The following is a 25,301-nucleotide window of genomic DNA, read 5'->3' on the forward strand; positions in this document are numbered from 1 at the left end:
TATGGTAGAGTATATGCTATTATATCAGGTTTTGTTAGGTAAAATACTAATTCATCATTGTGATCATTGATTCATTGATTCAGCTTTAATCTAACTTTACTAAACAAGCACCATTGTGAGAAGTGATAATCTTCCACTTTTAATAATAATAATAATGTGATGAGTAGGACTATTAGGTGCAGGCAACAGATCTTGATGATGAGGGTTATTTTAAGAGATTTGAGCGCCCTTCGAATCGTGGTGCTGAAAGGACAGCACCATAACCAAGTGATCACATACAGTGGTTCCGCCTTTAAAAGTTGCGAGCTTATGCCGCGGGACTTAGAGGTACCCAGCGTCATGGCTTCATTGCGCCAGACCACAGCAGGGGGGAGTTAGAGCACTCATTATGCATTTGGGTCCCAAGGTTTTTATATAACCAATCATATTGAGTGGTTGCAATGACGAATTTGACGTTATGCCACCTGTCGCTGGTAACTTTCTTCAGCAAAGATGTCTGACAAAAACATTACGGTGGAAGCAAATGTAAGTAATTATAACGTCATAACGAGTCAAGCAAAACATGTACAATTGAGAGGAACATGTTAGTGAGTGTAAAGAAACTATTGTGCATATTATTTTTGGTCAAAAAGTTAACTTATGAAAATTGCTATTTAGCAAGTATTTTTTCAGTCATATCCAATACCAGGTGTATCAAACTCCATTCTTTGAATGATGCTGTGTATGTATGTATTACAATTATACACTTCAACAGTGTTTACCACTCCTGCTCCTGGGACCTCAATGATTACACATTGTAACTACGCAATAGACTAGAAACATGATTTAAGTAAAGGCTGATTTGTAATTCATATATACATTAAAAAAACAGTACACTACACTTCCTATGCATATCTAACTCCATCTGCAATAATCTGAGGAGGGTCTCCCAGCCACGTGGACGATTGAAAACAGGGCAGCAAACTTTGTTTGTCACCAGAGTGGTTTAGAGCATATGACTATTTGCCTGTGAATAACCAGACCTTCCTACAAACTTGCTGTGCTGAATTATTGACGTACAACCGAAGGTGCTGCCATATCCTGCCAGCACGCCTACAAGCGAGCCACTCAGATGGAGAATGATGTATGGAAGAGGGCGAGGAACGAGATGGGAATAACAATCCAGGCTATTTGCTCTGAGACCAGCATAACAATGTAATGAAAGGAGCAGGTTTCGAACCCTCAACATTCTAGCCCAAAGACCGGCACGCAATCGACTGTGTCCAAATCTATTAATTGGGATTGGGGCCGATTGTGGCTAAAAACACTATCAATTGTAATCTTTATCAATGTTTCTAGGATGGGCTATTAGCTGAACAATACACAATTCAACCTTTACTAAAGAATTGTCTAATAGCCGAGCTAGGTGTGAACCCCCCCCCCCCACCAACTTGAGCTAGGTGTGAAACCCCCTCCTCCCCAAGTTGCAACAAATCATTTGTACAGTTGAAGTCAGAAGTTTACATACATTTAGGTTGGAGTCATTAAAACCCGTTTTTCAACCACTCCACAAATGTCTTGTTAACAAACTATAGTTTTGGCAAGTCGGTTAGGACATCTACTTTGTGCATGACAAGACATTTTTTCAACAATTGTTAACCGGTACAGGTAACCCTAGGGGTACCACACCCCCCCGCTCAACTGAAACAGTGGCGCACAGAATGCAAAAATATTCTTAGAAATATTTAACCTCCACACATTAACAAGTCCAATAGCTCAAATGAAAGATAAACACCTTGTTCATCTACCCAGCGAGTCAGATTTCTAAAACGGTTTACGGCGAAAACATAGCATATATGTATGTCAAACCACCACAAAGACACAGACGATATGTAGCCATTTTGTCGAACAAAAGATGCAATCACAAACGCAGGATTAAAAGAAAATAATTCACTAACCTTTTGAAAATCTTCATCAGATGACAGTAATAGGACATGTTACACAGTACATTTATGTTTTTTTCAATAATATGCAATTTATATCCATAAATCTCTGTTTACATTGACGCCATGTTCAGAAAATGCTAAAAATTCAAAACTTCAAAATTACATATTATATGTCGACTAAACTGGTCAAACTAAGTGCAGAATCAAGCTTTAGGATGTTTTAAACGTACAAAAACGATTTTGCACTTCCTACGGCTTCCACTAGATGTCAACCGTCTTTAGAACGTTGTTTCAGGCAGCTCATGTGAAGGGGGGCCGGATGGGAGCTGTTTGACTAAGTGGTCTGCCTACAGCCTCGTTCTCAGTCACGCACTTTCACTTGAGAGGTAGCTCTCCGCTAGTTCCAAAACATGCAGTGATATTGCAGAGAGCCACATGAATTCACAGAAATACCCATAAAAAAATGTTGATGAAAATACAACTATTAAACATGGAACTTTCCCATGTTTTGTATGTATTGTAGTCTATGTTTACTTGTCAGTCTGCACAGTAGCCTAATAAACAAATGCAGGTGGCTTATATCTTATATCTCCTTATATCTTAAAAGCATATACTGTACAGTACTGTATTTCTTCATCAGCATCTTTATGCTTTCTTAATAAAATAATGATACAAATACTCTTTCAAAATGCAGATGTTGATTTAGTTATGGATCCATAACAAATTACTATGGGAAGAAATATCACTGATTTACAGAAATATTGGAACAAAGTTGTCTAATGGAGGCAAACAATTTAGAATCCTCCAATCCGCTTATGCTGTAGCCCACTTCCGACCGTCACATTGTACAGCGCCATATTTTCCATTCCATCCTAACGGAAACCCTGAGGGTTTCGTATATCGTTTTTCTAAATTTAGAAACACCATAATATTAAACTAATTAATTTAGCCACATTTCTTAAGAATTAATCCCATGTACTATGTTATTACAAAAAAGGTTTTAAATTATCTGGAAGATCAAACGCTTCTCAAAGATGCCCTCTGGTGGTCAAACTAGCACTAACTTGCATTAATAGAAAAAATGGCTGACAAATAACATGCAACAGAAGTACGACGCAACTTTTAAAGGAGGAACCACTATCGTTCTGGGTTCCACTGCACAAGAGGGGGTCCATACACCTTTATGAACATCAAGGCAGACACTGTGAATTTGTATCCTAGATCGCATGTGATAAGGTTCATGCGATGGATGTTTGTCTGCATACGCAATAGGAGGTGTTATGTTTCTGTAAGCTAAGTACTCGGACAATTGGGCGAGTTCAAGTGTGTCGTACATGAGTCCCAAGTCCACAACAAATTGTTTTGAGGACAGCTGTTTTAGCAGCCACTGGGAGTTCCGTCTGTGGCAGTTCTTGCTACGTCGGATTTGGACCGCTCAAAGTCAACGGGCCTCTGCACATGCCTACTGTTATTCATCATTCATGGCACCAACAGAGAGAGAGAAGACAAGTAAAAGGTGGTTTCTTCCCTACCTATAGGCTTCTATAGCCTACATTTGTACTTTGTTTCTAATTCTACTGTTTTTATTACATGTTTGTGGTAATTTAATTAAATCAAATTTAAGATGTATAAGAATACATTTTCCAGAAATATTTTACCAGCTCTGTGTATTCTCTAATTGAACAAATTGAGGGAGCGCTGCTCCCCCGCGCTACTGATGCACTACATCCCTGCTCCCCACCTAGCCTCTGGCTGCCAGGCTAAAGTGGGGTTGCAGGGATAATTCGCAGAGATCAGCTGATCCTCAGCTGATGCAGTGGAAGAGTTCTGTTAGATGAGATCATATCGGTTTATGTCTGTCCTCTCTGGTCCTGCTGGAGACCAAACTCCTGGAGATCTTATCCTCAGAAGAGCTCAGCAAAAGTAACCCAGTCAGAAAACCAGCAGGCCCAGGCCCACACACTTCACAGGAGATTGGTGGCACCTTAATTGGGGAGAATGGGCTAGTGGTAATGACTGGAGTGGTATTGTAACAAATACATTAAACAAATGGTTTTCAGGTGTTTGATTCCATTCCATTTGCTCCATTCCGGACATTATTATGAGCCTTTCTCCCTTCAGCAGCCTCCTGTACTTCACATTCATTATGCAATCAAATGAAGGCAGGAAACCCTGAATTACAGGGCCAGGGCAAGAGAAAACACCCACATGGGGATACACAGGGCATCACAGCAGTCTGCTATCTATGTGCCCAGGAATATATACTTATGCTTAAAAGCAGTAGCTACTACAAGATTATAGGATATAAAAAAATACTGTATACAATTCTGATTATCCCTAATCTGCAAAAGTGTGCTTATTTTGCAGACTATGTTGGAGTGGCAGCTATCATACAAATTTGTGTTTTGTAATTTGATCTGTTCCACAGAAAAGCAGATATGGGGAACGTTTTCTCTCACTCTAACAATGCTGGTGATAACTAAGCACTAAATTCCCAGTGTAGGGTAACATTGCATCTTGGTGTACAGATTTGTTTATAAAAAATGGTGTGCCGGGAAGGGCCTATGATTTCTTAATCCTGCCCTGGTAACAACTGCAAAAGAAGCCTAGATTAAGTTTTATAGATCTGTACTGTTGATAACTACTATCAACAGTACAGATCTGTAAAACTTAATCTAGGCTTCTTTTTCAGTTGTTACCAGGGCAGGATTAAGAAATCATAGGCCCTTCCCGGCACACCATTTTCTATAAACAAATCTGTACACCAAGATGCAACTCGATGGATGGTCAAGTTACTGTTGAAGAAAAAGGGCCTTTATAATAAAGCCATAATAACATTTGCCATGTGGCAAAGGCTACAGTTGGGCAGAGGCGATTTTATGATTTCCACACATGGGGAACATTTGTTAGCATGGTCCAATATTTTTTTTTGCCTTTAAAAAAACATTTCATGCAATTCTACATGAAAGAAGGCATTAGCCGAATCTTTTTTAATACCACAAATGACCAACATTTTGACACTGACGAACTGAGATCAAGCTGGTCTTGAATTCAAACAAACACTCTTAGCTAATGCCCATGCCAATGAAACACATTCTTGTGGGAAGCTGCTATAGATCTCCAAGTGCTAAGAGTATCTGGAAAATGGTGAAATGCTTGATAATGTATGTGATTTCAACAGAGAGGTATCCATTCTGGGTGATTCAAATATTGACTGGCTTTCATCAAGCTGCCCACTCAAGAAAAAGCTTTGAACTGTAACCCGTGCCTGCAACCTGATTCAGGTTGATCAGTCAACCTATCAGGGTAACCTGATCAGTCAAACTACCAGGGTAATTACAAACTGCACAGGAATGAAATCATCAACCTATATTGATCACATTTTCAGTAATGCTGCAGAAATTTGCTTTAAATCAGTATCCAAATCCATCAGATGTAGTGATCACAATTTGGTAGCTATATCTAGGAAAACCAAAGTTCCAAAGGATGGGTCATACAATAAGTTTTGTAGTGATTCCTATGTTGTTGATTAAAATAATATTTGTTGGTCTGTGGTGTGCAATGACCAACCAGATGCTGCACTTGACACATTTATGAAAATGACTCCAGTTACTAATAAGCATGCACCCATTAAGAAAAATTCCTCATCAATCCCCATGGTTTGCCTCATCACCATGAAAGTGATGAGGCAAAAGGAATGGCAAATAAGTCTGGCTGTACAACCGATTGGCAAACGTACTGCAAATTGAGAAATCATTTGACTAAACTGAATAAAAAGAAGAAGAAACTATACTATGAAACAAAGATCAATTCTAAAAAGATTGACAGTAAAAAAGCTTTGGAGCACCTTAAATGACATTTGGGGCAAAAAGACAAACTCAACTCCAGCATTCATCGAATCAGATGGCTCATTCATCCCAAAACCCACTGATATGACCAATTACTTTAATGATTTTTTCATTGGCAAGATTAGCAAATTTAGGCATGACATGCCAGCAACAAACGCTGACTCTACACATTCCAAGTATAACTGATCAAATTATGAAAGATAGCACTGTAATTTTGAATTCCGTAAAGTGAGTGTGGAAGAGGTGAACAATGTGTCTATGAACAATCACAAGCCACTCTTATTTGCCATATCTTCAATCTAAGCCTACTAGAATGTGTGTGCCCTCAGGCATAGAGGGAAGCAGAAGTTATTCTGCTACCCAAGAATAGTAAAGGCCCATTTACTTGCTCAAAAGCCAACAAATCAGCCTGTTACCAACCCTTACTAAACTTTTAGACCAGATACAATGCAATTTTACTTAAACAAATTGACAACAGACTTTCAGCATGCTTATAGGGAAGGACATTCAACAAGCACGGCACTTACACAAATGACTGATGATTGGCTGAGAGAGAAATGTTTTGTTAGAGTTCAGTGAGGTTTTTGACATTATCAATCATAGTCTGCTGATGGAAAAACGTATGTGTTATGGCTTTACACCCCCTGCTATATTGTGGATAAAGAGTTACCTGTAACAGAACACAGAGGGTGTTATTTAATGGAAGCCTCTCCTAGATAATCCAGGTAGAATCAGGAATTCCCCAGGGCAGCAGTCTAGTCCCCTTACATTTGAATCTTTACCAAATTTACCAATTTGTGTAAAGCCAGTATGTCTATGTATGCGGATGACTCAACACTATACACGTCAGCTACTACAGCGAGTGAAATGACTGCAACACTAAACAAAGACCTGCAGTTAGTTTCACAATGGGTGGCAAGGAATAAATTGGTCCTAAATATTTCAGAAACTAAAAGCATTGTATTTGGAACAAATCATTCACTAAACCCTAAACCTCAACTAAATATTGTAATAAATAATGTAGAAATTGAGCAAGTTGAGGTGACTAAACTGCTTGGAGTAACCCTGGATTGTAAACTGTCATGGTCAAAACATATTGATACAACAGTAGCTAAGATGGGGAGAAGACTATCAATAATAAAGCGCTGGTCTACCTTCTTAACAACACTATCAACAAGGCAGGTCCTACAGGCTCTAGCTTTGTCGCACCTGGACTACTGTTCAGTCTTGCGGTCAGTTACCACAAAGAGGGACTTAGGAAAATTGCAATTGGCTAAGAACAGGGCAGCACGGCTGGCCCTTGGATGTACACAGAGAGCAAACATTAATAATATGCATGTCAACCTCTCCTGGCTCAAAGTAAACTGTCAGAACATGGTAAAAACATGTTGATACAACAGTAGCTAAGATGCAGAGAAGTTTGTCTGTAATAAAGAGCAGCTCTGCCTTTTTTAACAACACTATCAACAAGGCAGGTCCTACAGGCCCTAGTTTCTACCTTCTTAACAACACTATCAACAAGGCAGGTCCTACAGGCCCTAGTTTCTACCTTCTTAACAACACTATCAACAAGGCAGGTCTACAGGCCCTAGTTTTGTCGCACCTGGACTACTAAGATTGTATAACTGCCTTAATTTTGCTGGACCCCAGGACGTTTACAATTGGCTCAGAACAGGGCACCCCGGCTAGCCCTTAAATGTACACGGAGAGCTAACATTGATAAAAATGATAAAAGAGACTGACTTCATCACTACTTGTTTTTGTAAGAAGTGTTGACTTGCTGAATGTCTGTTTAAACTACTAACACAGCTCGGACACACATACATACTCCACAAGACATGGGTTGGCGCCCCCCCCCCCCTTGAGTTGTGCCGTGGCGGAGATCTTTGTGGGCTATACTCGGCCTTGTCTCAGGATGGTAAGTTGGTGGTTGAAGATACCCTCTAGTGGTGTGGGGGCTGTGCTTTGGCAAAGTGGGTGGGGTTATATCCTTCCTGTTTGGCCCTGTCCGGAGGTGTCATCGGATGGGGCCACAGTGTCTCCTGACCCCTCCTGTCTCAGCCTCCAGTATTTATGTGTTGGGGGCTAGGGTCAGTTTGTTATATCTGGAGTACTTCTCCTGTTCTATCCGGTGTCCTGTGTGAATTTAAGTATGCTCTCTCTAATTCTCTCTCTCGGAGGACCTGAGCCCTAGGACCATGCCTCAGGACTACCTGACATGATGACTCCTTGCTGTCCCCAGTCCACCTCCAGTTTCAACTGTTCTGCCTGTGATTATTATTATTTGACCATGCTGGTCATTTATGAACATTTGAACATCTTGGCCATGTTCTGTTATAATCTCCACCCGGCACAGCCAGAGGTGGACTGGCCCCACCACATAGCCTGGTTCCTCTCTAGGTTTCTTCCGAGGTTTTGGCCTTTCTAGGGAGTTTTTCCTAGCCACCGTGCTTCTACACCTGCATTGCTTGCTGTTTGGGGTTTTAGGCTGGGTTTCTGTACAGCACTTTGAGATAACAGCTGATGTACGAAGGGCTATATAAATAAATTTGATTTTATTTGATGCCACCAAAGGTCTTTTCACAATCCCCAAGTCAAGAACAGACTATGGGAGGCACACAGTACTACATAGAGCCATGTCTACATGGAACTCTATTCCACATAAGGTAACTGATGCAAGCAGTAGAATCATATTTATTTAAACATACACCTTATGGAACAGTGGACTGAAGAGAAAAACACACACAGACACACATGATAAGACACGCACTCTACACATACTTACACCTGGATTTTGTATTGTAGATATGTGGTACTAGAGTAGTGGCCTGAGGGAACACGCTTAATGTGTTGTGAAAAGTGTAATGAAATGTCATGTAATGTTTTAAATTGTATACAGCATAACTACCTTAATGTTGCTGGACCGCAGGAAGAGTAGCTGCTGCCTTGGCAGGAGGCTATATTAGGTTGTAATAAATATACACTGCATTCGGAAAGTACCTGGACTACTCATACCTTCACTTCTTCCCCATTTTGTTGCGTTACAACCTCATTCTAAAATGTATTAAATACATTTTTTCCCTCATCAATCTACACACAATGACACGGTGAAAACAGTTTTTGCTCATTTCTGAAAAATAAAATATCTTGGGAATATATATCTTATTTACATAAGTATTCAAACCCTTTGCTATGAGACTCTTAATTGAGCCAGGTGAATTCTGTTTCCATTGATCATCCTTGAGATGTTTCTACAACTTGGAGTCCACCGGTTGTAAATTCAATTGATTGGACATGATTTGCAAAGGTACACACCGGTCTATATAAGGTCCCACAGTTGACAGTGCATGTCAGAGCAAAAACCAAGCCATGAGGTCAAAGGAATTGTCCGTAGGAACAGATCTGGGGAAGGGTAAAATGTCTGCAGCATTGAAGGTCCCCAAGAACACAGTTGCCTCCATCATTCTTAAATGGAAGAAGTATGGAACCACCAAGACTCTTCATAGAGCTGGCTGCCCGGCCAAAGCTCTGGTGGACATTCCTGCCGTCAGCATGCCAATTGCACGCTCCCTCAAAACTAGAGACATGTGGTCTGTGACAAAACTGCACATTTTAGAGTGGCCTTTTATTGTCAGGGGATACAAGGTGCACCTGTGTAATGGTAATGCTGTAATTTGTGCACAGAATTTAAGAGAAGTACGGTTCTTTTGCATATGGGATACACTTTACATGTTGCGTTTATATTTTTGTTCTTGTTTTGTTCAGTATTCTATTAATAAGGAGACCCTCCCCTACTTTTGTCCACGTTGGCTTGTGAACCCACAACCGTCTGGGCGCCATAAAAATTCCTGCATTGCCATGTAATGCTTACAAGACCAATAAGAGTTTCTAAACGGCATATCTAAGGCTCTAGCCTGTCCAAGAAGTGAGGGTAAATGGTAGACATGTTCTCTGCTATCCACTTTGTTTTAAATATTATTTTGGGTATAGGAGAGGGTCACTTGTTTTTTTTCAAGTGTTCAGGGAGGATTTAGGTCAAATATATTTAGCTGAAGGGAGGTCCATCCATTTAATCCTAGAAGACTAAAACCCGCTCACCTGAATGTCATAAATTGATAGAATGAATGCTTCAATCTAGTTAACATCTGTAAAGTTATGTCATCCATGCTTCTTTTATGGAGCAAAGACGGGAGAAAATGCAATTAAAACCTTTTTTTTTTATGAAAGATGTTCTGTGCATGACAATTTGATTGGTTGTAAAATAGAATGCTGTGAAAACGACCCAACATCTGAAAAGATTTCAGTTTGGCTTGGATGCATATTTAGTCAGTCTCCAGAGATCAGTTTCCATGATGTGCCATAGGCCTATTTGAAGTCCACATCTTTTGACTCTCGAATTTGTATAGCTCCTCACAATCCCTCAGATAACTTTTTGACGTCATGAAAAATATATCTGGTTTTTGGTTGAAATCTGATTGAACTACTAACCAGTTATCTAAAAGCTACTCAATTAATAGACACCAATCTATATAAACATGTGCATAGTGTTTGTGGGCCCTACATGCATTGCATAGAAAACATTAGAACCATTACAATTAAATGAATGTTCTTTTTCAGCAGGGGCTGCATGATTCAGCTTAGCACACTTGGCAAACAACAGCTGGCAGAGCACAACAAATTGTGTTAGGGTCTCGTAGCATATTGTACCCAGTCAACACTCTGGTCTCGGGCCTATTCCGTTTGAGACTCGGGGGACTCTGATTTGGGGGGCTTCTAGCGGGCCAAGTCTGGCAGAATCATATTACTCCGGGATCCGGCTAATGGTACTCAGGCCGAGGTCACTTCAGGTAATGTCAGATTGACTTTTCAGGAGTAGGGCCATTTTATGTTTTTATTCGGCAGGTGATGAAATACCAATTTAAAAAACTTAGAATTTTGATATTTCACCTCCAAGTCAGATGTTGATAGGTAATTAAAAGCTATAATGTGTGACTGTCTCTGCAGTCATATAGCTATCAGAGATGGTCTCTCATTTAGAGAATCTCCGAATCTATGCTTTTACTATAGGCTAGGGCAATGTTTTCTGTTGTTGCAGTCCACCACAATTGAAAAGTGCACATTCACTTCCATTACATTTGTTCTAGGCTACCAGCCTGTAAAATAATCATGCACAATAATACAGGATTCCCTTACAAAAATTCACTGCTGTTAAAATGCAGTAAAACTGCAGTACAATTAAATAATGGTTGTTTAATTAATGATATCTGGTAAATTGCTGTGTGTGTTGGCTTCCAATGACCATCTTTTGTTGATGTTAATTTCTTAGTTTATTGTGTTGCACATTTTCTTCTGTTCCACTGAATGCAATTTTGATGTTCTATTATGTCCAACTACATTTGTTTTCTGATTTTTTTTAAATTATACGTAGGCCTGTCTTTTATTTCAATATCATACTACAATCCACCAGAATTTACAGAATCCTATTTTTATTCCATTTATTTCCATCAATAATTTGTACAAAATTTTTGCACCCGAATTTGACCCCGAGAATATGACAATTATATTTTCCCTTAAAGATTTTAATGAATTAACAATGCGTGCAGTAATTATATTTTACATTCAGTAGCTAAATAAGGAGGTAGGCATATCAGTTCCAGCTAAAACTTGTATTGGAATCTGTTCCTCGCACAACAATAGTTCTTTGCTCGCAAGCAGCCTGCTTTTATCAACATTCCATACAGCATGTTGGGACAAAGCACTGAGTAAGCTACACAACACTGCTGGGAAACAACACAGTTTCTTGAAATGTATGTTGTTGGGTTTTTATAGATTTGACTGCTAAATGGTAGTCTCTGTTCTCCAGCATTCTTGTTTTATTTTTGTAAGTAAAGTGCCAGTTCGTTGGGGAGAAGAGCATCAAGGAAAGTTTTGCTAGCTGGCTAATTTTAGCTCTCTGGCAAATCCTCCATGGACTTGTTAAGTTTTCATTTTTACCTGTTGTAACTTATTGACATTTTGATCTGTTTAGTTAATGACAGTAAATATGTGTGTTTCTCTCTTTCTGTGTGTGTGTGTGTGTGTGTGTGTGTGTGTGTGTGTGTGTGTGTGAGGGATGATCATAGCTTCTAGAAAATATTGTGACCATGTCAACATTGTGTCATGCTAGCTACTGTATGTGTGTGAGAGAGATGGTTAATGATTACAGATACACAACCGTTCAAAAGTTTGGGGTCACTTAGAAATGTCCCTTGTTTTCCATGAAAACATACTGGAAGTTAGTTGCAAAATGAATAGGAAATAGAGTCAAGATGTTGACAAGGTTATAAATAATGATTTTTAATTCAATAATAATTGTGTCCTTCAAACTTTGCTTTCGTCAAAGAATCCTCCATTTGCAGCAATTACAGCCATGCAGACCTTTGGCATTCTAGTTATCAATTTGTTGAGGTAATCTGAAGAGATTTCATCCCATGCTTCCTGAAGCACCTCCCACAAGTTGGATTGGCTTGATGGGCACTTCTTACGTATCATACTGTCAAGCTGCTCCCACAACAGCTCAATAGGGTTGAGGTCCGGTGACTATGCTGGCCACTCCATTATAGACAGAATACCAGCTGACTGCTTCTTCCCTAAATTGTTTATGTATAGTTTGGAGCTGTGCTTTGGGTCATTGTGCTTTGGGTCACTCCAATTAAGCACCTTCCACAGGGTATGGCATGGCGTTGCAAAATGGAGTGATAACCTTCCTTCTTCAAGATCCCTTTTACCCTGTACAAATCTCCCACTTTTACCACCACCAAAGCACCCCCAGATCATCACACCATGCTTGACAGATGGCGTCAAGCACTCCTCCAGTATCTTTTTTTCTTCTTCTGCATCTCACAAATGTGTCTTCTTTGTGATCCGAACACCTCAAACTTAGATTCGTCTGTCCATAACACCTTCCTCTGTCCAGTGTCTGTTCTTTTGCCCATCTTAATATTTGATTTTTATTGGCCAGTCTGATATATGGCTTTTTCTTTGCAACTCTGCTTAGAAGGCCAGGATCCCGGAGTCGCTTCTTCACTGTTGATGTTGACACTGGTGTTTTGCATGTACTGTTTAATGAAGCTGCCAGTTGAAGACTTGTGAGGCATCTGTTTCTCAAACTAGACACTAATGTACTTGTCCTCTTGCTCAGTTGTGCACCCGTGCCTCCCACTCCTCGTTCTATTCTGGTTAGAGACAGTTTGCGCTGTTATGTGAAGTAGTACACAGTATTGTACGAGATTTTCAGTTTCTTGGCAATTTCTCACATGGAATAGCCTTCATTTCTCAGAACAAGAATCGACTGACGAGTTTCAGAAGGTCTTTGTTTGTCAATTTTGAGTCTGTAATCGAACCCACAAATGCTGATGCTCCAGATACGCAACTAGTCTAAAGGCCAGTTTTATTGCTTTTTAATCAGGACAACAGTTTTCAGCTGTACTAACATAATCGCAAAAGGGTTTTTTAATGATCAATTCACCTTTTAAAATGATGAACTTGGATTAGCTAACACAACGTGCCATTGGAACACAGGAGTGATGGTTGCTGATAATGGGCCTCTGTACGCCTATGTAGATATTCCATTTAAAGAATCTGCCGGTTCCAGCGACAATAGTCATTTACAACATGAACAATGTCTACACTATTTCTGATCAATTTGATGCTATTTTAATGGACCAAAAAAATTGCATTTCTTTCACAAACAAGCACATTTCTTTCTTTTTTACCCCTTTTTCTCCACAATTTCATGGTATCCAATTGTTTTTAGTAGCTACTATCTTGTCTCATCGCTACAACTCCCATACGGGCTCGGGAGAGACGAAGGTTGAAAGTCATGCGTCCTCCAATACACAACCCAACCAAGCCGCACTGCTTCTTAACACAGCACGCATCCAACCCGGAAGCCAGCCGCACCAATGTGTCAGAGGAAACACTGTGCACCTGGCAACCTTGGTTAGCACGCACTGTGCCCGGCCCGTGTTTCCTCCGACACATTGGTGCCTACGGGTTAAGTGGGCATTGTGTCAAGAAGCAAGGTGGCTGGGTTGTGTTTCGGAGGACACACGCCTCTCCGTACGGGAGTTGCAGTGATAAGACAAGACTGACCAATTGGATACCTCAAAACTGTGGAGAAAACTGGTTGAAAAAATACATAAAATAAACATTTAAGAATATGTTGTAGATATAAACTTTATATTGGTGACTACGGAAACAAATATAAAGTTAATGAGTAATGTTTTCAATATCCACATTTTTCCTCTGCAATACGTTTTACAGTAGGTAGGTAATAAGCTGTGATCATTACCAGGTTATGATGAGGTCTTTAACTATGACCAGTAGGCTACATAATATAGCACATAAGATAGTGGTCAGAATTATGACCAGCTGGTCGTATGGTGGTCTGAAAAATATGTCATATTCTGGCCAGTAAAAAGAAAAAGTCATTTTTCAACCAGTTTGCGACCAGAATAAGATGTCATACTGATGTCTTTTCAACCAGGTTTTGCCCACTGGGTTCTCGGAGTGGCCAGTCTACTTTTCTTGGGTAAAATGCTAGATTAACTTTAAGCAAAACATTAGGAAATGTTACATTATTTCTACGATAAACATTAGAGATTTGATGGCCATGCCTCGTTTTTGCCACAAAGACCTTGCTTTTTCATTGTAAGTTCATTTACTTCTGTGGCTGCCAGCCAAATAGAATTGCATTTCTGTTGTCATCTGATGAAAAGGAAGCTATTGTCTGGCAAATTTTTTGCAGTAATGTATTTTCTGTGAAGGAAACCTATAGTTGCAACAACTTAGCTTTCAATATAAAATGTGACCCTTTCAATAAACATCTGGACTCTCCTGCTCCCGCTTTCTCCCATTTACAAACACACGGCTGGCTCAACTGTTCTGGGCAACTACGGTAAGCTTCATAAAGTAAAATAATGTGACAGGTGAAAAGAAGAACGCAATCTGCTTTATCTCCTAATGTATTGCAAAGTTTACTGCAGGCAGCAACAAATATAGACATTTATTGAATAACGTAATAGTTTCAACGGTATTGAAAAACCATCCCGTGGCTATTTCCAAATACCCCGGTATACGGTACACCGCCCAAGCCTAATCAGTGATTTTTACCCAAGTGCCACTAGGGCTGGGCGATATTGCCAAAATATTATATCACAGTATTTTTTTTTAATTGGACGGTAATGATGGTATTTTACTGTATTTTTTATTTTTGAATAATACAAGTTCTACATTTGCTTTATGAGTAGTGAGTGATCCTAGGGTGGCAACACATACATTCTAAGTGATATCAATGAGTCTTTCTCCATTCTGATTGTATTATACTGTTCAATTCGATTTTAACGAAAACAAATTTCAGCACTTTTATCATTTCTGCATTTCCTGCACTCAATTGCAGTGGTGGAAAAAGTACCCAATTGTCATATTTGAGTAAAAGTAAAAATACGTTAATAGAAAATGACTCAAGTAAAAGTCACCCAGTAAAGTACTTGAGTAAAAGTCTAAAAGTATTTGGTTTTAAATATACTTAAGTATCAAAAGTAAAAGTATAAATAATTTCAAATTCCAGATGGCACCATTTTTATTTTTTATTTTTATTGATGGATAGCTAGGGGCACACTCCAACACTCAGACATAATTTACAAACAAAGCATTTGTGTTTATTGAGTTCTCCAGATCAGAGATGACCAGGGATGTTCTCTTGACAAGTATGTGAATTGGACCATTTTCCTGTCCTGCTAAGCATTCAAAATGTAACGAGTACTTTTAGGTGTAAGAGAAAATGTATGGAGTAAAAAGTTGTTAAGGGATTTTTATGAATAATGACTAAATTATGTATACATTTCAATCAGAACTATGACTAAACAGAATGTTATGTTACTGTATGGATGTATGAATCTTATTATAATCATAATACTGAATGTAATGTGTGTAGTTTTCATCCAGAATTAGAAGGACTGTCTGTTCCTTGTTAGAAACTAATGGAGCTATTGTCAGACTGGCTGGAATGCTGTGTTCCTTACAGGACATCCTGTCTCTACACAGGGAGAAGAGAGACCTTCTGCTAGTAGTAGATTATTTAACAGGTGGTGGACAATGTGGAAAGGCTTGTGAACTGTACTGCCATTGTATCAGAGTGGAGGAAGGACAGAATAAAACCTGTGATGTAATTTTTAGTATAAAACCTGATGTAAATTGTACTATGATCAGTACTCTCGAGAATAAATGCTATTGATTGATTTTGAGACTGGTCTCTGTCCATTTTATGCAAATAAGTATCTTACAAATTCTTAGAAATGGGCAGAGTGTTTTAATTGAATTGGTTGTTAAACATATAGGAATATAATTCCTTTTTACAAAAGTACAGTATTTTGTTAAGGAATGTAGTGAAGTAAAAGTTGTCAAAAATAAAAATAGTAATATATGGCTTCCTAGTTAGTGGTGGTGCGCGCTAATAGTGTTTCAATAGGGTGACGTCACTCGCTCTGAGACCTGAAGTAGTTGTTCCCCTTGCAGAGGGTGTTGGCTTTTGTGGAGCGATGGGTAACGATGCTTCGAGGGTGGCTGTTCTCGATGTGTGCAGAGGGTCCCTGGTTCGAGCCCAGGTAGGGGCGAGGAGAGGGACGGAAGCTATACTGTTACATTGATGCTGTTGACCCGGATTACTGGTTGTTGCGGAAAGGGAAGAGGTTGAAAGGGGGGTGAGTGTAACCAATGTGAAATGGCTAGCTAGTTAGCGGTGGTGCGCGCTAATAGCGTTTCAATCGGTGACGTCACTCGCTCTGAGACCTGAAGTAGTTGTTCCCCTTGCTCTGCAAGGGCCGTGGGGCGATAGGTAACGATGCTTCATGGGTGTCAGTTGTGTATGTGTGCAGAGGGTGCCTGGTTTGAGCCCAAGTAGGGGCAAGGAGAGGGACTGAAGCAATACTGTTACATAAGAAACAGACCAATAGTGTCATTATAGAATGCTAGTGGATTTATATTAAGAAGCAATGTGAAAACAGCATTGTCCTCATCAACATTGTTGCATGTGCTGCATTGACCTTTCAGACTGAACGCAAGTATCTGTGGTTGAGGAACATCAAATGCACTCCTTATGTGACAAGGGGTGTGGCTAGGTCTATGTGGAAAGTGGCACAGAGAGAAAGAGCGGAGATAGATGACTCAAGTAGTGAAGTAAACTATAACAATTGACATTACACCTGGCGTATCACATTTAACAACCAAACATTCAAATACCGGTATAGAAGGTAAAGTAAAAACCCAAACCGGTCCCTGCATCAATACCGGTATATCATAAAATACGGTATACCGCCCAGCCCTATACAGTGCCGCTACTGGACAAAGCCTGGAGCCTATAGAAAAAGTTTCTGACTCTCACATTACTGAAACCAGAAACCCACAACTGTGCTCTACCCACCCATTGGTTAACCGGGGTCTTAGCCAAGCAAATTCATATTCAATTCAGGAGGGGGGAACCTTTGTCTGACTTTGCATTACAACTCACTTTTTAACAGCAAAATATAGATATGTGAGCTTTGTGAGTTCTGTAAAAGGAGTCTCTTAATTTTACACAAGTCAAACTGGCAACTTAGGGGGGAGAAAAAGTAAGTAGGACCAACATTTTCACAGAATTAAAGTAAACAACTAAAAATGAGAGCTGAGGAAGGGGATAAACAAGAACAACAAATCCCCTCTTAGAAGATTTAGACTAGAAGCGGAGCTGAGTAAATAATACTCAAATGCAAGGGCCTGTTATTTCCTGTGACATGCAGGGTGGTGTATGTCGGAATTTAGGAGAGAGCTTCAAGAGGATGACGGAGAGGATTGTTATCTTTTGGGCGGGTAGGACAGTAGCAACATAGGTCTTGGTTTCTAGCAGTTGCGTCTGTATAGACCACACACAAAAGACAGAGTGGGCCTTCACCTTCCAAATACTAGGCAAGTCAGTTAAAGAACAAATTCTTATTTTGTAACATGTAACAGCTGTTACTTTGTGATTTGCTTATTAGTCCATAGTAAAAGGACGCTCTGGTTGTAAATGTATAACAATAGGCACAATACCATTCGCCAGCCACATCCTCGCATTGTTGTTATGACATTATGACATGTTACATGAGCACAGAACATGTGGATTCTCCACAATGGGCCATAGTGGGTGTGGAGAGATTAAATACTATGGCTTTACTTGCTAAAACCAGCTACCTTGCATTCATTGCTAATGAGGAGTGAATGGATTTGAGAACCATAGATTCAAACCAGGGTCTGTTCCTTTTTTATAGTGCAGCGCTCTTCTTTTGTGTAGGAAGAAATGCTAGAACTCTTCTTGCAGCTGTTGTGCACTTCTCTTAAAATTCAGCCTGGATGATGGAAACAATTCACCAACATACAGTATCACTAGTGCTTACATTAATATAAATTCTGCAGTGACTCCAGTGCTGAGTATGGGGGGGTGCATAAACGCATTACTGACAAAAAAAACAGGATGGCGACGCCTCATACTACGTTAGTAACTCGTAATAAAAACGGCTCTATTTAACACAGATTATTCCATTGTAGTAGTTTGTTCATGGGTCATGTGCTAATCTCGTTTCACTTCAAAATAGATACCTCGGTGGTGCTGTTCGTTTTTTGCGTACAACTAAAATACGGAGGGGATTACACAAAATATTGTTTTTTCCAATACAGCACAATGTCGTATAGCTTTGCAACAATTTTCACAACGTTCGTTAACGGGGCCATCCAATATTTATTTTCAAGATCCTCGAAGAAAACTTTTATGAACACGTCATTCACATAGCGGGTTTCTCGTAACTTCTATGCAGTTGACTATCTCCCATAGCGTTCATAGGGCGGATACATTTTGAAAATTCGAATGAAACTAATATGAAACTAATATACCTATAGTTTACTTACTATAATCATTTTTTATCTTCCGAAATCGTATATAGTAAGTAAACTACGTGACTTCTCAAAGTTGATACATTGTAACTTTGTATGAAAACGTTCTACCCTTTGTATGATGGCTACACAACACATTCGATACCACGTCTTCCCCGTTTTTGAGTCATTTCTACAAAGGCAAATAGTCACACGAAAAGGAGACATACTTACATAGTGCGGGACGACAGCTCAGCAGCCTAACTGTTTTTGGTAAAGCATGACCAGAAGGTACATGAGGTCGGGGTGCTTATTTGCCCTGCCTCCAATTTCGTGTGCGAGCGCTCACGCGTGCGTGGATGTTTCAGAAATAGCAATTGAGAAACGCAAAATGTTTATCATGGTTTTACGACTGACTCATTTTCCCTTGGTAGCCTAACGTCTGAGTTAGGTTATTTAAGTAACTTTTCCATGAGTCTCACAAAAAATACAGTTTATAACTGTGGCAATGAACACAACAAAATCCACATTTTTAACACAGGGTATCTTTTGTCTGGCAGCAAACATTTACTACAGGCTATGGTGTAGCCATTACCATATCTTCACTAGCATCACTTGTTTTCTCAATTCTTTTAATCGCTTTTCCATAGGAGATTCGATTGAGGTGACAAAAGTTAGAGCGGGCAATTTCCTTCACCCTTACAGGGCACTCCAGGAACTCAGGATCATGATCCCCACCACAATTGCAACACCGTCATCCTTCTACACACCGTTCTTCAGTATACACTGTTCGTCTGCACACACTTGAAACATGGCCAAATCTTTTACAATTCTTACACTGCATTGGTTTGGGGACTAAATCTCTTACAGCGTATCTTACAGAACCAAGCTTCACATGTGTAGGTATTTGCTCTTTATCAAAGAACAATATTCACCCAGCAGGTCAGATGCCGGGCACTAACCCCACCAGGAATTCTATTCAGGTATTCAACCTGAGTATCTGTTGACACCACTGAGATGACTCCTTTGACGGGTGCTGCACTCCGAAGTTCAAAACACAACACTTCTGTTATTTTTTGAGGCCCACTGCAATCTTCCTCTACTCTTAAGAAATACAATTAATCAAAATAAAGTCACTCGGACAGACTCCACTTTTCCAAGCGCATACTTCACCATTTTAAACACCTCAAACGGGTTTCCCACAAATGCATCCTTGCGCAACGAACCCATCCCATCAAGAAGCGATTCATTATCACTCACACACATATCCTCCACTCCAACAGTTCCAGTACTACTGTTGTTCATTGAGGACATTCGTCTTCGCCAAATTTGCTCGACGCGCTGCTTGATTCAAACTCCGCATTCACTTCTGCCATCTTCCCACCAAGCCTCCTGAAACAGAGCTTTCATACATAGCCCTTGATAGCTAGCCTGTCTCTTATTCCACTCCTTCCATCCTCCATGCTCCTCTCTCACTTGGCAGATCTTATCCAACTTTTAGGTGCATACACCGCCACCTACTGAACTATGACTGTGTGAGGTCATACACCGCCACCTACTGAACTATGACTGTGTGAGGTCATACACCGCCACCTACTGAACTATGACTGTGTGAGGTCATACACCGCCACCTACTGAACTATGACTGTGTGAGGTCATTCACGTCCTACCTACATTAAATTCTTGATACAGTAATACAATATTGGGCAAAAAGGAAAATTTCCCTTCTAACTATTAATCCTCTCTAAAAAAACATCACCGCATTCCACTATTTAACCCTTTCTAATCCTACTCCAGACCAATGGTCTGAGAGGACAGAACAATACCACTCAACCCCCCCTGCTACTGTTCTGCAGTAAATCCTCACAATCCCAAGTACTTCTCTATGAATGCTAAAAAGCCTACATTAATGAAGGACATGATCTTCCCATCACTCTCTCTTGGTCGCTGCCTATCCACAGGAATACTCTCAGTATCCCTCACCTTGCCCCCATCTTCCTCTACCTCTCTCTTCAATGCTTTGTCATACAACACTTTCTGTACTACTCTTGCAACTTCAACCTGACTTTCTCTCACCGGACACCACGGAGCTCCAGCCACATGGGCACTCCCACATCTATCACAAACAACTTTCTCCAACGATACTGCACATTCCTTCGTCTCATGCCTCCTTGCACACTTCTCACATCTAGGAATCTCCCTCCTACACACTGCTGTAACATGCCCATAAACTTGACAGCTAAAACACTGTAGTATTTTCAGAACAAAAGCTCTCAAGGAATAACTTACACTCCCAAGACTTGACCTTGTCCGGCAAAGACTCTACATCAAACTCTGCAGGACAGACATTATCTTCTCCGTTTCCCCACCCTCTCCAACGGATCTGTGTCACACCAAACGGCAGGCATCACAGACACCGGGAATCTTCCATTTATACTGATCCTCCTCAACACTTAAAACTTTTTTTTTTAACCTTTATTTAACTAGGCAAGTCAGTTAAGAACAAATTCTTATTTTCAATGACAGCCTAGGAACAGTGGGTTAACTGCCTGTTCAGGGCAGTTAACCCACTGTACCTTGTTAGCTCGGGGGTTTGAACTTGCAACCTTCCGGTTACTAGTCCAACACTCTAACCACTAGGCTACCCTGCCGCCCCACGTAATGCCACCCTCGTTGTTACTCCTTTCAATGGCGCCCTGCTCCGGAGAGCCAAAGCAAGTCACATTTCTTGTCCCTAATCATGTGGTCCAGAGTGCCCTTTCCCTCTGGACTGAAGAAACACAATAAATCATCACTAATACACTCTGAGTTACTCTCACCAACTCAACAGTCCCCCCCAACCTCTTCTCCACCCAACCTGACACCACATATAGATCAGCCAAAATGCAAGGATCCATTCTCTCCACAAACCTCACTCCCACTGTGCCATAACTATGTCAACAAATCATGGCCACTTTTGCTAAACTCTATGTGCAAATCGCCCCTCTGCCCCCTTCGCTTCACTTCATTGAATGGGGCTTCATCGCCCCCAACGTGTTCAAAGGATCACGGGCCCTACACGGATTGACGATGCCTCCACAGCCAAAGATCCTGCCGAAGGACCCTAGAGCTAGTGTGTTGTCGGAATAGGTGCTTGGAGTTCGTCGGCCCCCAAGACTGCACCAGTAACTCTAGCTTGGTGTGCAGTGACCGGTGGTGGTGAGTATAACCAGAGATACTGGAATATATTCACCTCTCTGGTATAATTTAGCTAGCAATGTTAGATAACGTTATTACTGGTTATGTAGGTAGCCATCTTTTGATAAAGCAAGGCAGGCTAGCTAACATTAGCTAGCGAGGCAGGCTAGCTATCGTTTTAGCTAACGTTAGCGTAGCTAGCTACCTCGTTATAACTTAGTTAGGTCGTAGCTCATACTTTTATTGTGTATTGTCTAGGTACGGCTGGTTATGTAAAATTATTATTTGATAATTGCTAGCAAGACAGGCTTGCTAGCTAACGTTCGCCTACAAGTCAGATTTGGAAGGTAGTTCGTAGCTCATACAAGTGTATTCTGTATTGTCTAGAGCAAAAATAAATAATTGATGCAGCTACGGTGGTAGCTAACTCATGTCTGAGTCTGACTAATACAGTGAACTAGGAGCAACAAACGCTAATGGTGTCACCAGTCTAAATATAATCCAATCTGGAGCTACAGTCAGTCTACATCTGTAAAGCATAGAATTAGGGGTTCCACTAGTTACCACAGCCACGAAGTCAAAATTGTACAAATGTTACAGAACAGGGCAGCACGGCTTGCCCTTAAAAGTACACGGAGAGATAACATTAATGACATGCATGTCAATCTCTCCTGGCTCAAAGTGGAACTGAGATTGACTTCCTCATTACTTGTTTTTGTAAGAGGTGTTGACAAGCTGAAGGTACCGAGCTGTCTGTTTAAAATACTAGCACACAGCTCGGACACCCATGCATACCCCTCAAGACATGCCACCAGTGGTCTCTTCACAGTCCCCAAGTTCAGAATAGACTATGGGAGGTGCACAGTACTACATAGAGCCATGACTACATGGAACTCTATTCCACATCAGGTAACTGATGCAAGAAGTAGAATCAGATTTAAAAATCTCATGTCTCCCGAACCCTCCTCTCTCAGCCTCCAGTATTTATGCTGCAATAGTTTGTATGTGTCGGGGGGCTAGGGTCAGTCTGTTATATCTGGAGAATTTCTCCTGTCTTATCCAGTGTCCTGTGTGAATTTAAGTATGCTCTCTCTAATTCTCTCTCTTTGAGGACCTGAGCCCTATGACCATGCCTCAGGACTGCATGGCCTGATGACTCCTTGCTGTCCCCAGTCCACCTGTTCGTGCTGCTGCTCCAGCTTCAACTGTTCTGCCTGCGGCTATGGAACCCCGACCTGTTCACCAGACAAGCTACCTGTCCCAGACCTGCTCTTTTAAACTCTCTAGAGACAGCAGGAGCTGTAAAGATACTCTGAATGATCGGCTATGAAAAGCCAACTGACATTTACTCCTGAGGTGCTGACCTGTTGCACCCTCTACAACCACTGTGATTATTTTTATTTGATCCTGCTGATAATCTATGAACATTTGAAAATCTTGGCCATTTTCTGTTATAATCTCCACCCGGCACAGCCAGAAGAGGACTGGCCACCCCCCATAGCCTGGTTCCTCTCTAGGTTTCTTCCTAGGTTTTGGCCTTTCTAGGGAGATTTTCCTAGCCACCATGCTTCTATACCTGCATTGCTTGCTGTTTGGGGTTTTAGGCTGGGTTTCTGTACTTTGTGACATTAGCTGATGTAAGAAGGGCTTTATAAATACATTTGATTGATTGATTGAATTTGATTGATTGATTGATTGATTGATGGAACAGCGGGGTCTGTGAAGTAACACGAACATAGGCACAGATACATGCATACAAACACATGATAACATACGCACTAACACACATGTACACATTAATTTTGCGTTGTAGATATGTGGTAGTGGAGTATAGGCCTGAGGGCACACACTTAGTGTGTTATGAATTCTGTAATGAATGTATTGCAATGTTTTTAAAATTGCACAACTGCCTTAATTTTGTCGGATCCCAGGAAGAGTAGCTGCTGCCTTGGCAGAAGCTAATGGGGATCCATAAGAAATACACATACTACATTTGAAAGTTATCAAAACACTTAGTTTAGAATATCTACATACATTCAGCAATTGCATTATTCTCATAATCCTTTGTAGGCTAATAACATATTCAAAGCTTCCTCTGGCATCTCACCATACATCTGCCTGTAGTTATTGAACTTGACTTGCAGGAGGTTAGTGTGTTGTGTTTGAGTGGGGGGAAACAGCTGTGGACAAGGTTCTGACAGATGGGTGTGTCTTAGTGGTGGCAAGGACACACCCACATCAAACCACACCCCAAAGCCAACTCACATTTGGCTTCGGTCATAGCCGACAGCATTTCTTGAGGAGCAAGCCAAAAATCAGGCCAAATCAGCAGGTGCTGTTCCCCTTTAAGGCAACAGCAATGAGGAAACAGTCGGTGGTTGTATTTGATTAATATTTTATTAAAAAGTTTGGATTTCAGCTAACAAAGAAAGTCACGCAGCTACAGAGGACAAGCATAGGAACACGGTAAGTGTTTAAGAAGTATCAACTGCACAGCAACTCAAAGGAGTTGGAGGTTCACTCCAAAAACTAGTCTCCACTCAACTCGTGGATGAATCATCATGGAGAATAGATACTTGGCTAAAGTTAGCAGTGGCTATTGGAACAAATTCAAACAGTGGGTTACAGTTTATTGAGGTCTGTAGACTAATTTCAAGGTAAAATAAGAAATATAAAAACACCAAACTTGTCCTTTAACCATCTACAGAAAATGTTAATTCATTTTAAAAAGAATTTAGTCCGCACAGTGAAGGACCTCCACAACATACAGTATATTTTAGCGATCCTCGCTACATGAGCCTCATTACCATTCCGACCAAGTGGTTAACACTATTGGTGTGAAACATAGAGCATTTGTCTTTCAATCCAGCGACAAGGGTTTTCTTCCTGCTCTCTCCATTTGCCATTGGTGTAAAATACTTAAAAGTACCAATTAAGTAGTTTTTGAAGGTATCTGCCCTTTACTATTTATATTTTTGACTTTTACTTCACTACATTCCAAAATGGTACTTTTTACTCCATACATTTTCCCTGACACCCAAAAGTACTTGTTACATTTTGAATGCTTAGCAGGACAGGAAAATGGTCCAATTCACGCAAATATCAAGAGAACATCCCTGGTCATCCCTACTGTCGCTGATCTGGCAGACTCACTAAACATACGTTTCGCTAGTAAATTATGTCTGCTTGTTGTAGTGTGACCCTGGCTATCCTTACATAAAAAATGTAAAATAAAATTATGCTGTCTGGTTTTCTTAATATAAGCAATTTGAAGTGATTCATACTTTTACTTTTGATACTTAGGTATATTTAAAACCAAATACTTTTAGACTTTTACTCAAGTAGAATTTTACTTGGTGACTTTTACTTGAGTCATTTTCTATTTAGGTATCTTTACCTTTACTCATATGACAATTGGGTTATTTTTCCA

General features: G+C 40.4%; 1 protein-coding gene across 2 annotated transcripts in view; it reads right to left on the reverse strand.

The window, feature by feature from the left end:
- LOC109890839 (CMP-N-acetylneuraminate-beta-galactosamide-alpha-2,3-sialyltransferase 2) overlaps positions 1-19,051 on the reverse strand; it is a 35,121-nt gene extending 16,070 nt beyond the window's left edge. The window contains exon 1 of one of the 2 annotated variants that reach the window (XM_020482907.2): positions 18,929-19,051. The gene's annotated coding sequence lies outside the window, so the exon portion shown is untranslated. The remainder of the gene's footprint in view (positions 1-18,928) is intronic. The other variant, XM_020482916.2, reaches the window with a different exon arrangement.
- Between the last annotated feature and the right edge of the window lie 6,250 nt (positions 19,052-25,301).

Source organism: Oncorhynchus kisutch, linkage group LG1 (genome assembly GCF_002021735.2).
Source record: "Oncorhynchus kisutch isolate 150728-3 linkage group LG1, Okis_V2, whole genome shotgun sequence".
NCBI classification, from domain to species: domain Eukaryota; kingdom Metazoa; phylum Chordata; class Actinopteri; order Salmoniformes; family Salmonidae; genus Oncorhynchus; species Oncorhynchus kisutch.